Source organism: Apostichopus japonicus, chromosome 17 (assembly GCF_037975245.1).
Source record: "Apostichopus japonicus isolate 1M-3 chromosome 17, ASM3797524v1, whole genome shotgun sequence".
NCBI lineage: Eukaryota > Metazoa > Echinodermata > Holothuroidea > Aspidochirotida > Stichopodidae > Apostichopus > Apostichopus japonicus.
In genome coordinates, this window is record NC_092577.1 from 21,427,013 (window position 1) to 21,441,548 (window position 14,536).

Here is a 14,536-nt window from a genome sequence, read left to right on the forward strand (position 1 = left end):
TGGAACTGAGAGCTGTGTTCTGCTAGTTGCCATTTTGTATTTACATATCTTGTACCTGGACTTTATACCTACTCTCCTTGGGAAGAACGTTTCTCTGAACATATATATTATTTATTGGAGTATTCCTGGAACTCTCACTCATCTATTTTCACTGGAGTATATTCACAGAACTCTTACTACTCAGTTTCAGTTCTGTTATCGTAAATGGGTTTTGTTCGGAGGTTTTTAACGTAGAGAGGGGGGTGCGCCAGGGGTGCCCTCTGTCTCCATTACTTTATGTTTTGTTTAGCGAGTCCCTCTCTCGTCTTTTGGAAAGGGACTCCAGGCTTGTTTCATTCGTTGTGCCAGGGGGTGCCAAAGTGAAATGCGCTCAATATGCAGATGACGTGACATGTGTTGTTTCGAGTCTGGGATCCTTTCGCGCACTCTCGGAGGATTTATCTATTTTTGAGAGAGCTACCGGGGCGAAGTTGAATCCAGAAAAGACAAAGGGCCTTCGTCTTGGTAGCTGGAGATACAGAGACTTACCATTCGGTGCGTCGTGGTCGGATCAGAATATCAAAATTAATGGTATATGGTTCGGCTACGATGCACCTGGTGATGTCACCTGGAGCGAGAGGGCTGAGGTATTTGAGAGCAGGCTCGAAACCTTTGGCACCCGCTGGCTTTCGATCCTAGGGAAAGTCACCGTAGTTAATCGTTTTGTTTCGCCCATCTTGTGGTACCCGGGCGCGGTGTATCCAATTCCGCGTCGCGTCCTGGTGCGGTTGGAGAGAGCGATATTTTCATTTATTTGGTCGGGTGGTACAGAGCTTGTCAAAAGGGCGGTAATGTACCAAAAACTGGAGAAGGGTGGGTTAGGGGTGGTTCATCTGGGAAGTAAGTTAACTTGCTTGTTATTTAAGCAGTTGTTTGTAGCGGTAACTGACCCAGGGTTGCCTTGTTCATATTTTGTACGTTTTTGGGGCGGTTTGCACCTGCGTCGATGGGTCCCGGCGCTGTTTAGCAACAGAGAACCGCATAGTAGTACTCCAAACAGGGCGGTGCGTGTCATTTGCTCCGCTCTGATTGAGTTGCCCCCTGTTGACCTGTGACGGCCGGCCCTCGTTCACAGTTCTTTGCGGGATAGGGCCTTGAATGCAATTTTTGTACAGGGACGTCATCCTGTCGAAGTATGGCGTTCGGTGCATTCAAGGCTGAATGGTTGCAGGCTCCGTGACCTTGCATGGAGAATTGCACACGGTGCCTTGGTGACCAATCTGAAAAGGTATCACTGGCGATTGGGTGATGGACTGTGCCCGAGGACCGGCTGTGACAGCTTAGAGAGTACTGCCCATGGTTTTTGGCATTGCCCCTTTGTTTTGAACTTGTGGGAGTGGTTTCAGTCCTGGACCGACCGTTTAACGGGAGACCGTTCCTGGTCGGTAGGACGGGGTTTTGTTTTGTATGGATTAGATCCTCCAGTTTGTTCCGTTGCTGTGTTGCAGCGTATTATTTATGTTTGTTCTGTTGTAAAAAACTTATTTGGAGGAATAGATGTGATGTTGTTTTTAGGGGGAAATTTGCCAGTTGGCAGGCAGGCAGTCCTGGAGGCGGTGAAGTCTGACATTCGCCTTCAGGTTGAAGGCGATTTTCGCCGTCTATCTAGGGCTGCCTCTTTTGGACGGTGGTGTGCTGGGGAAGGGTGTTTTGTTTCGCTGCGTGCTGGTCGTCCTTTTGTAGTTTTTTAATATTTCAGTGGGGGGTTGGGCGTTTTGTCTCTGCAGGTCGGTGAGCGTATGTACTTTTTTTGGCTCGCTTGACCTGAGGTTCGTTTTTCAGAATGGGATGGTTTGGTAGTGCCGTTTGGCCGTGACGTTTTGTATCCCGTATGACGGGTCACGTAAAAAGCACTCACCTTCTATTTCGTACTATCGGACATTTACTGTATTAAACCTTTCAACACCGTGCCTACCAGTCCTTCAACTACATTGCTGTGCCGTGCTGCAATGTGCACATACATGTATTAGTCTTGTGGCCACTTGACACCCCTAGTTGTTTTTATCAATATCTCTAGTTTTCATTGTTGATACAAGTGTAATTGTGTTCTTTACGAAGATTCTTTAGGTTGCATACTTTCATGTGTGTGACCGAGCAAATATAGCTACTTATACTGTATACCTAACAGCCAGTCTTATTCTTGTTTTTAGCCTCTTGTATTTGTAATACAGTGGTCAGCTGTCTTCACTAGGGGGATTCCCAATAATCTTGTTGTACAGCTAGCTGCTGTCAAGAACCCCATATCCACTTGTTCTCTGGCTTCGACTCTATCGCAGTAGATACAGTCTTGACAAGGTCTTCGTGATCAGCCATCAGCATTTCCATGTTGTTTTCCGGGTCTATGTTGTATTTCACAGTCATACGTCATGAACGTATCCAGCCAACTCGCCACTTGTCCTTCAGGATTTGGAACGTTCGTCAGCTAGCTGAGTGCTGCATGGTCCGTTCTCAACACAGGAGCGTCTTTGTGTCTTCGAAAGAGACCTGCTAAAATATGCAATCACCCTCTCGCACTGTTTGCCTGGCTGCCTCTAAGAAAGTACAGCGCCGATTCCTACGTCACAAGCATCAGTATCCAAGATGAACGTTTCATCGCGAATAGGTATGCTAACACAGGTGCTGACGTCAGGGCTCTTTCGCAGTTTTCTGTCCATCTGAACTTTACATTTTTCTCTGTCAACTTATGCAAAGGAGAACATATTTCGGCAAATCCTTGGATGAACCTTCGGTAATAAGAGCAGAGTCCTACAAAGCTACGAACCTGCGTCGTGGAAGATGGGAGTTGGCGAATCTGTTACAGCTTGTGTTTTGTCCATATCTGGTAAAATGCCATCTTGGGAAACGATGCGGCCCAAGTAGGTTACTTGGTTCTGAAACAGGTTACCCTCCTTGGGAGAAAGTTTTAGTCCGGCGTCCCGTAGCTTTCTCAAATGTGTCTCCATAGACTCCATAGACTATTACGTCGTCCAAGTACAAAAGACACGTCTGCCACTGTAGCCCTTTCGACACTCTCTCCATCAATCTCTCAAACGTAGCGGGAGCGTTGCATAACCAAAAGGTAATACTTTGAATTGATAAAAGCCACTGTAGGTCACGAATGCCGTCTTCGGTCGGTCTCCTTCCTCCATCTCTACCTGCCAGTAACCACTGGCCAATGTGGAAAACCACCTCGAACCTGCCAGTGTATCCAGAGAGTCATCAATACGGGGTAGCGGATAACAATCCTTCGTAGTGACGGCGTTCAGCTTCCGGTAATCTACGCAGAATCTAGTAGAGCCATCTTTCTTCTTAACCAATACCACCGGAGATGACCAAGAAGTAGATGAAGGCTCAACAATGTCTTCACGTAACATCCTGTTAATTTCCCAAGGTCTGCAGCCTCTTCGCCTGAGAAATGGACATTACGGTCCCTTAAGAACGGAAAACTCAGCCTGATAATTTATTGCAGCTATGGCAGTCTTCAGGATTCTCTTGTGCCGAATGATGATTGTGATGATTGCCGAATGATGATGATGTGCCGAATGATGATTGTTATCCGCCATGTAGTGACCAGTTGTTGCATCTTTGCATGCAGTGTCGTTTGATCACTGAAAGAGAGCAAGTATATTGGCAGTTGAAAATACCTACATAGCAATTAGTAGTGCTGTGACATTATCATTCTAGTAGTGTGATGTAAATAATATTACACATTCTATTAAATGTGTCGTTGTGTGATGTAAATAATATCACATTTTCATTTTATTATAATTGTGTAGTTGTTTGATGTAAACAATATTCCTGAACATGTCTCTTTGTGAATTATTTGTCAATTATTCTGACCAATTTTTCTAATCACCCATGAGTTCTTCATATTTCCATGAAATGTCTGAAAATGGCCTTGATCAATGAACTCTATCCACATGATTGCATAATAGGGCCTAATAGTGATAACCAAAAAATACCATTGGACAATATTTATTTGAACTAATTTAGAAGTGCAGAAAAAAACCCTATCATTTTTGTTTTTAAACATTCAAAACAGCTACAATGAAGCGTTTTAGGCAGAAAATTGACGCTAGATGACCTTTTACTTTGGTCAATGAGATTGTTGACAACATTATGGTCGTTCAATTCAGTCTGTAAGAAGGAGCATTTTCTGTGTCCTTTTCCAAAATATGAAAATGGCCAAAAAATTACCCCTACATGAATTTGATTTTCAATTCCTGAACAGCCTGTATGGACCACTGATCAATGATAATTCTAACCAACCTTCATGACCATCCAATATCATAAGTGGCACTTGTTTTAACCCAATGGCTAAAAAAAAAACATGTCAATTGCATAAACACTCACTTCACGTGAACACTGGTCAAAGATAATGGTGACCAACACTAACTTGAGTCTGTATGAGACACATTTTACATGGTCTATCCCAAATTATGCAACGTGTCTAAAAATGACTGTTATATGACATTTGACCTTAACACCCTATATGGATCACTGTCAGTGTTAATTGTTACCAGCAGCCATAATCTTCAAGATTGCCACAATTTCACAAATGACCCCTATATAGATTACCTCCACTTCCAAAATACTACAGATGCATACATGTATACTTACTTTGTCATTGTGACCTACCGGACCTATGACCGTTGTGTGCGTGATGCTCCGTAGATATGAGCAACGGAGTAGGGAAAACAATCCAGTGCCCCACAACTGGAAAAGGGCTGTGGGCGCCGCTAGTTAAACCAGAAGGTTACACGAATTGAGGCGTTAAACTCCATCTAAAATCTAAAGCCTTTTGTCACTGTCACTCTTATTCATCAAAATTGGTCCATGTATGCACTTTGAAACTAATTGTTAGCAAAGATAGTGATATAGACAGTCGGACATGCAGAGTGATAGATGCCCCATGATAAAAATAGCTGCCACCATACTGGCATGAGCAAAAAATTTAGCTGCACCGTTCAGAATATGGGAATGACAAGATGTCTTCTAAAAATTACTAAATGTGTGCATATAGTATTTTCAGGTTTTCTGGGCAAAATCCAATGAATGTAGCAATGAACTAGAAAAGAAGAAACATTGTGGAGAATAAAAATTACTGCCCAACTGTACATGGGTTGCAGATCACCGAAGGTTGTGTGTGCTTTCACACCTTTCAGCAGGTGCACCAATACACCCAAATATTATTACCTGTCGTCAACTAAGCTCAACAGGCTCTCCTTGAGGATATAAGTGGTGACTTCATCATTGCTGATGGCGTCCTCAATGAGGTTCACATAATCAGCTGTATACCTGCAAGGGGAAGTAGCAGTTCAACATTAACATGTACATTGTGTCTCAATATTCCAATCAAGTACGATGACGTCTAATGGAATCTGTCTACACAAAAATGACCTTAACGTCATGTATATGTTGTTTTAGTTTTCATGCTAGGATATAAACCTATAGCACTAACACAAAGCCAGCAACCAACAGCACTGACACCTGATTTATATGGATTGATCGTTTTTGTCATGGGTTATTTGAGTAGTCTGTATGTTATACCGTTATAAAACTGACAAGGGTTGCTTGGGATATAGTAATTTTGATCAACTTTCAGAATATGGCTGTTCTAACTTTTAATTGTTGGAAACTGCTGTTGGGTGTTGTCTGGGAAAGCAGGAAAAATAAGATATTAGGTATGCATTTATTGACTGGCAATGAATTGCCTGTGTGGGCGAGGTATGTTGGGGGAACACAATTTTAGGTCTGATAGGATATGATTGATTGAATAATTTATAATGAATGACACACAAAGAAGAACATGCTGAGCATTGTCTTTGAGTTGTGAAACAATTAACACAAGTCATACCATTTAGTGGCCTCCTACAACCCTTTAGTTGCCCATGACTTGTCCTTGCTGTATATCAACCAACACACCTAGGAAGCTGTAACAACCAAGTGAAGTGAAGGTGGTAGTAATTAAGAAACAAACTATCACCATATCATTATGCAGCCAAAATTGGACCATTAGCTTGTGCTTTTTACGTGACCCGCAATGCGGGATAGAAAACGTCACGGCCAAACCGCACTACCGAACCATCCCATTCTGACAAACGAAACTCAGGTCTAGCGAGCCAAAAAAACATTGGACCATTAGCTTGTGTATCATGTGAACATGTATAAAGTTATTGATTGACCTTTTACAGAGAAATCTGGTGATTGTCATGATATGACAACATTTCACAGCTTTTTATTTTTAAACAAGAGCCGAGGGTTACGTGATTCCTTGCCTTTGGTATTAAAATCATCAGATAAATGAAAGGTCAATTAATTATTCCTCAAAATAATAGGGACCATATACTCATTAGGACTTACATATATGCCTATATCTGTGTTGCACATATGGCCAAATGCACTGTATATCCCAACTGTACAATTTGTGATAAAAGGCCACAGGTAGTGATAATCACTTTTATATTTTTCACTCCATTTCTTTAGTGGCTTCTTAATTGGTTTCGCCATCTTAGATTGATTCCCCCCCCCCCACCCCCAAAGAAAAATTGAAATATGGTGGAAAAATGTAGGCCTAATAAAATGTTTAAATTTTGTCTTAACCCTATGCTACTGTCAGAGCTATAGTTTTTTCTCTTAATGTGATGTTTTAATCATTCAGTCCATACTCATAACACTCATTAGTTTTTGGCTAGGACTACACACATTCGAGATTTGGACGCAATTTCCTGATATTCTGATATCTGTGATGACGCAAAACAAGTTTGGAATAGACCTAGACTAGGCCTAACGTTAGTAATATTAGCCTAGGCTAGTATTTATATCACCCACATCGGAATTGTACAGAAAGTAACAGACAGATAGACATACATGCACGATCACAATAGCTAACACCAGTACACAAATATGATCTAAACAACCAGGGAGGCTTCCTTACCTGTCAGATTAAGAAGACGTGTGTACGGTTGTTTCTGGCAGAAAGGATTGTGTGGTAGATGGTCCTGATGTAGAAGACTGTCTCGGATGTGTGGTACATGCTGGTCCTGGCTGATCAATCACTTCATTTCTGGTTTGTGGAAACAACAAAACCAATATAGAATATTCAAAAAAATAATGTTTGTGTGGGCATTTGCATGAGTGTATGTAAACAAGCTAAAGCTAAGACAGTATTGCATAGATTCCTCTCACTTCTTCAAGGAAACAAAAATATGTGTCCTACAAAAGCCTGTCAAAATCTAACCCCGCCCACTTGATCAAGCTAGGGCCATATGCAGACTAAAATTCAGGCCGCCTCATACCTGAGATGTAATGTAAATTAAGGAAACCAAGCCATATATATGGGTACTTTGATGGACAGGTCACGTTGTGAGAGTTACTGGTGGGCAAATTTAATATACATACAGAATTTTTTTCAAAATTTACATTCACCCTCGGTGTGAGAATGAGGCAAACTTACTATGATGTAACAGATAATGACCAGTCAACTAATACAAAGAAGTAATATTACACAGTGGCTAAGTACCACATGATATAAGTCGACTGTCAAAATAAATTTTGATTTAAATGAAGAGTTATAAGGTTGTGTAGGAACTGTCAGTCTCAGAAATTCATCAAATAGTCTACAAAAACATTTTCTACCTCCTTCAGGAACTAGCCAACACAATTGTTGCTATCTAAAGCATATGAGATAAGATGTCTCAGAGCTGACAATTAAGCTGCAAAACCACCAGGAAGGGGGGGGGGGTGGGTTCTTGCTTACATCTAGCCCTGAATATATGTGTGCATTCATGTTCAGCTTTCTATGATCCAAGAGACCTGCACAGAATGTCTTCTTTGCAGGTTGCATCTGCTACCACTTCACCTACAACAGGCTCTTACAAGTTTTTCTTCTCCATGAAACTAAATGCAGTAGTCTGTTCTAAACTAGGCTAAACACCATGGCCTACTATTGTTTTGATTAATAACCATTGATAGTTCTCAAAAGAATGTAAATTTTTAGCCCATTGTTTTTCTATCAACCTATGGTTTGTATGAGGTTTACAAATGAGCAATATTAAAAATATCTGATCAATTATTAGCTAAATTACCTTATACCAGAGCAGCTTTGTCGATGTTCATCAGCCTTGTCTCGGGTATGTCGACCCCACAGCCAAAGCACTCCTGCATAGTGTCATCTACTATGGGCTGCTCACCAGCGTCATCCTAAATGGCCAAATCAATATAAGTACATCAATGTAAAAAAAAAAAATAAAACAGAAGCTATTTAATTAAGAAGTGAAAGCATGAAAATTAAGAAATCTGAAATTTGTGATCCCTTGTCTTTACAATTATTTTCTACTGACTTTCATTGAGCTCCTCTAAAATATAACTGCTAACACACGTGTGTGTATTTGAATGACAGTGTTAAGTACAAGCCCTCTCGCAAGTGACCTCCTCAGTGAACTTCACATCAGACACCAGGTATCAGACATGTATCATTGAAAACATCTACAATCTATCAGCTTATTTAAAGTTTACAAGTTTTAAGTTGTGCTCCTGCTTACACAATTATTAGTCTTAGACTTTATTATAGTATAGTATCCTGAAGGCACTGTATAACAAGTATCTAGTAACCTTCAGTACTGGACTAATGTAATTTGATCTCCACAAATGCAATAGCAAATATGTAAAAATCATCACTATAAAAGACCTATCCCAGTGTGAACTTGAAGGTTGTTTAATTCATTCAGTTGAAAGTACAGTTTTAGTTTATATATTCTGCTTTCTACTTCTTTTAAGCGCAGATGACATTTAATCTTCAACATAAAGTAATAGGGATCATAATCACTACATGCATATCCTGCCAACTATCAAGATCTCCATTAACATTTCTACATTGAGCATTTCCACAAGATCTCCCTTAACGTTTCGGCATTGAACTTTTCCACCATGAAGTTCCTGCTTGAGGACAGTAGGATAGATCCAAGGTATTCCCTGCATATAGCAAGAGGTGACTAAAAGGGAGGACTTGTTATACTGTTTCAACATGAAGAAACCATTTATTTATGTGTTGATGTGTCATTAAACTGTCTACCTACCTGTCTACCTACCTGCCTACATACACAGTTAATGCACACAGGTTTTGCTCAGTTGTACTATATTGACCACATGCCATAATCATCCAATTCTAGCTGTTGAAGAACCATTTTGACTATATGACCCCAACAAGACACAAATGTGTGTCATGATTCATCGCATTTTATATTATTTCAATTCTTCTTAAAAATAATCTTCACAATTTTGAATTGTCAAGGATGCAAAATTCATAAACAACTATGTAATATTTTAAGTAATATAACATTACAATTGTAAATGATAGCACTACTTGGCATCTAAATCATTTGATGTAAAATATCAACACATCCTCCCGTTCTCGCAAATTAAACAAACACCAAATTTACACCTTAGAAAATTCAAATGCTTTTTCCACTGGCACACAATGCATTTTGTTCCAGTCAGTCGCTAATCCAATAATAAAACCACAAAAAACCATAAATACCATGACATAAACATCTCTTCATTCCACTCTAGATAGCATCCCAATGCCCTAGCTAATTAGTGTAAATTCGGATTCCTGGGAATTAGGGGTTGGCATATTTTTGGGGTCTAAAGTTATTGGAAGGAGATTGTGATAGGAGAATAATAAAATGAGAAAATCCACTGATACGATGACAATATTCAGCACCAAAAACATCAGGATTCTTGTATGGGCAACATACAAGTCACATATGACCTCTGCAGACACTTGCGTTAGAAACGCCAGTTGTTGCGATTACAAGGTTTTCGTTTTTTGACCTCTGTTGACCTCAAACAACCTTGGGACACCACCAAAAATAATACGCTTCTTGTCCTTTGACCTAAAATCCCTGGTCAACAATATTACAGACTTACTATTAAGAAAATTCAACTTGTATAGGAGAACAAGCATTTTGCATATTTTTAAAATGATTAGTGTGTATTTTCACAAAATGGTAACGAGAACACCGATGGTGCTTTAGCTCGATCATACTACTGTATGTATCGGCCAAGAAGCACTAGCCAAAGGCTAAAACTGACCCCTAGATGACTTTTTGGCCTGAATTCCGAAATGTAACCATTCATTGGCCAATTATGGTTCTGGCAATATACCATGGCTATCCATTTCAATCTGCTGAAGGAACATTTTGTAGTTGTCACCCCACAAGTAGCGGATTTGGGCCGAAATGACCAGTTATATGACCTTTCACCAGAAATTCTTGACAGATTGATATATACCTACACATAGACATAGATAGTGCACCACGATATCACAATAGCTCACACCAGTGCTTTTTACGTGACCCGTCGAACGGGATACAAAACGTCACGGCCAAACGGCACTACCAAACCACCCCATTCTTACAAACGAAACGCCCAACCACCCACTGAAACATTCAAAAAACCACAAAAGGACGACCAGCACGCAGCGAAACAAAACAGCCTTCCCCAGCACACCACCGTCCAAAAAATATCTCACACCAGTATATTGGTAGTATATGACAGTCACTGAGAAAACTGCTATAATACCACCAGATTTAAGTATCTACCAAGGCCAGTATACGTTGCAACATAAACCAGTAACAAGTCAATAACACAAGCAATCAAACAAAGCAATCCAATTAAACAAAGCAGCTCTTTAGTATGATTCAAAGAAATGAGATTGCATCTTTCACTTTTCCTACATGTCACCATACTAGGATAAGAATTATTGCAAATACTACTAACCAGCTCTGAGATGTCCAATTCTCTCTGGATCGGCCGTAAAAAGATAAATGTCTGATTGGCAACAGCCTTCAAGTTGGCCACGCTGTATCCTCCACCGGGGGGCAATGGAATCACTTCTATCTCCTTTGTCCTTGCAAACTGAAACCCTCCGGCATCCCGCAGTTTGGGAAACTCATTGAACAGGGTCTCCCGCAGCCATGGCAGCATCAAGACTAAGCTTCTTGTGGCCAAGGCCCGCAGCCTTCAAGACTTTTTTTTATGTCAGGGATTCTCTATTTCTTTAAAAAAGAATGAACATATTGGGAACTAGAGCACCAATGGTGCAGAGCTCATACCAAATATGTAACCTGTACAATTACAATGATGAATAACAATGCCTATTTTACTTTTGACTATTACTAAACTAACAGTTATTATATGCCAAAACCTGATATTTCCACAATACAAAATGACAGATTTCTTGTGATTTCTCATAATGATTTCAAATGCCTCAGAGGGGAATGAATGATGACTGTGGGAAAAGAAGCATTTTTAGTGTTTTCATAATATGACCACTCGATGACCAATGACGAAAAATCCCTGGAAACCACTCAGTGATTAACACTACAATAGTATCTATATGACAAACAATGAAGATTGCCATAAACACTGTAGGAAGAATAATGTTCGGTGTTTTCATGAAATTACCAAAAATGACCACTTAGATGACAACTGACCCTAAATCCCTGAATGAAGACCAACCCAACCATCATGACAAACACACGGGATTCTGCACTTAAATCTGTACAAGCATTTTGGGTATTTCCATACAATGACCCAAAGTTTCCTGAATCACAGGTCACAAAATTGAAGCAAAGATATGAAAGAAGACATTCATTAACTTCTTTTTTTAAAATATCAACTTCCATTTTCAAATACAGAGGTATGAAAAATCAACAAATGCCCCCCCCCCCCCTGACGTCGGCGGGTGTGGACAGATTAACTGAATGTAGTTAATCAGGTTAACAGAAAAACACAGGGCGTTAAAGACTCAAAATTTGGGATGTAGGGTTTTCACATACGCTCTTTTCATCTGTACAGGTTTAAACCTTTGCCTGTATTGGTTTCCACATGCAAAAAGTATATTTTATAGAAAGCTGAGACATAAAGCAGTCCAAAAATTTTATTTTTACATAGTGGGTGACAACCGGTTTATGTTTTTGCCATGGAATCTTAGTTTTATGTTCCAGTCGTTTCTTTTGTAGAGGAGGAATATTAAGTATTGTACACAATCGGGACTTTCTTGACGTAAGGAATATTAGGTATTGTACAGGCAAAGGGTTAAATGCAATCCGCTGCAGGTCTATTGTCCATATGATAACAAGGAAGTCTATAGACCAACTTGGGGGAGGGGGTGAAAGTCACTAAGAGTATGAAAATAAATTGTCATCATAAGCAGCATCTACATGCAGATACTATAGTAGGTGAAGCCAAACAGACAAAGTTTAGGGTGGTTGACGACCTGTTCTTTTTTTTTGGCATATGGTGCAAACAGATTGGAGACATGCCTATCTGTGTGGAGATTAGAAAAAAAAACCCACTAAAGCCAATATAGTCACAGTGTCACATTAAATGGAGCTTTACAGGTCACTTTTCAAGTTACTAGGTCAGAAACAGGCGAAGTACCCTCACTCGACCACTTTTTGTCCGTAATTATATACCACCAGGCACCACCTTACGGCTTGACGTTTCCTTGAATGGATTGATATTATTGCATATTTCCACAGAATTGTCAAAATTGACAATATCGCAAAATAATCCAATTAAATTCACTGTTTGACCCAAATATGACCATTTAGGATCATAACAACCCCTAGATGACCTTGGCCTAAAATACCTGAGAAAAACTTTTTTTTTGGTGTATTCACAAGAGAAGTTAATGAAATTCCTCTTCCATATCTTTGCATGATTTGTCAGTTAGTATTCAGATCCAGGTCTTAATTTGTTACAGATTGTTAAAATAAAAGTATATGTTTTGGACTTCTTTTGTATTAGACAGGTTCTCGTGGACCCCCCACCCCCACATGTGACAACATGTGCTATTTACGTGATCCGCCATGCGGGATACAAAACGTCACGGCCAAACGGCACTACCGAACCATCCCATTCTGAACAAGAGCCCAAGGGCACTGTGGTTCCTTGCGTAGGGGTATATGACAATACACATAATATTATCAAGCAAGATTGGGTTAAAATAGTCAAGTAATTGTGGTCCTACATGTACCCATAAAGTAACCAACACTAATCACTATAGCCAACACTTTTGTGATCACAAATTGTGATCGGATTATGATGAAAATGCACTTTTGAGATCTCAACATGGCGTCGAAAATGTAAGAGATATAAGGTCACCTATAAGCAGGTCTTTGAACTTGTATACATAACTGCACACACAAAGGTCACCCGGAGGTCAACCAATTGACCTTTTTGATCGGTGACACCTAAATAGAGCATCAAAACTGTAAAAATTCAAACATTTTTCTTTGCCCATTTTTCCCCCCAAAATACTACCTTTTTAACATTAATAACTTTGCACACGAAGGTCCCACGGGGGTCAACCCATTGACATTAATGATCAGAAGGTACCTTTGACATCTTTAAATAGCATGGAAACTGTAAAAATCCCCAAAACAAGTAAAGGTCACCAGAGGTCAAATTGAGGTCAAAGGTCACCCAGATGCGGGTTGACAATTGGATTACATTGAAGCAATTTCCAACCCTAACGGACAATTCGTTCTCAAGTTATCGCCAAAAAACTAGTTTTTTATCATTAATTGACCTTTGGTGACCTCGGATCACATGACCGTAAAGTTTTAAAATATTCCCCTATACCATTTGCAACTTCTCCCAAAATATGAACCGTGACACACCTTGGCACTGGGAGTTATTGCACTAAATGTCTGAAAATTAACTTTGACCTCATATAACTGAGTCCACAAAGGGTCACCTTGGGTCAACTCATTGACATTTTAGATCGGTGTGACGTGAATATAGCATCAAACTATAAAAATTCAAACATTTTTGTCTTTGCCCATTTTCTCCCCCCAAAATACTATTTTTTAAACATTAATTGACCTTTGGTGACCTCGGATCACAACTTGTCCAAAATATCAACCATGTCACACCTTGGCAATGGGGGTTATTGCATTAAATATCTGAAATTTAACTTTGACCTTGTATAACTTCGCACTCGATGGTCACACGGGGGTCAACCTATTGACATTTATGATCAGAAGGTACCTTTGACATCTGAAAATAGCATCGAAACTGTGAAAATCCCCAAAACAAGTAAAGGTCACCAGAGGTCAAATTGAGGTCAAAGGTCACCCAGATGCGGGTCGACAATTGGATTACATTGGAGCAACTCACAACCCTAACGGACAATTTGTTCTCAAGTTATCACAAAAATACGTTTTTTATCATTAATTGACCTTTGGTGATTTCGGATCACATGACCGTTAAGTATGAAAATATTCCCCTATACCATTTGCAACTTGTCCAAAAATATCAACCATGTCACACCTTGGCAATGGCGGTTATTGCATTAAATATCTGAAATTTAACTTTGACCTTGTATAACTTCGCACTCGAAGGTCACACGGGTCAACCCATTGACATTTATGATCAGAAGGTACCTTTGACATCTGAAAATAGCATCGAAACTAAAATTCCCCAAAACAAGTAAAGGTCACCAGAG

At 39.9% G+C, this 14,536-nt stretch overlaps 1 long non-coding RNA gene across 2 annotated transcripts; it reads right to left on the bottom strand.

Annotated features, from left to right (window-relative positions):
- Positions 1–4,511: 4,511 nt before the first annotated feature.
- On the bottom strand, positions 4,512–11,247 carry LOC139985054 (uncharacterized). Of its 2 annotated transcripts, XR_011799267.1 has the most exons (4): positions 10,801–11,247; positions 8,106–8,220; positions 6,956–7,084; positions 4,512–5,316 (listed from the first exon to the last, which is right to left on the bottom strand). It is a non-coding gene; the product is annotated as an uncharacterized lncRNA (long non-coding RNA). The 2 variants fall into 2 exon arrangements; XR_011799266.1 differs by lacking the exon at positions 4,512–5,316 and having other exon boundaries at positions 6,641–7,084.
- Between the last annotated feature and the right edge of the window lie 3,289 nt (positions 11,248–14,536).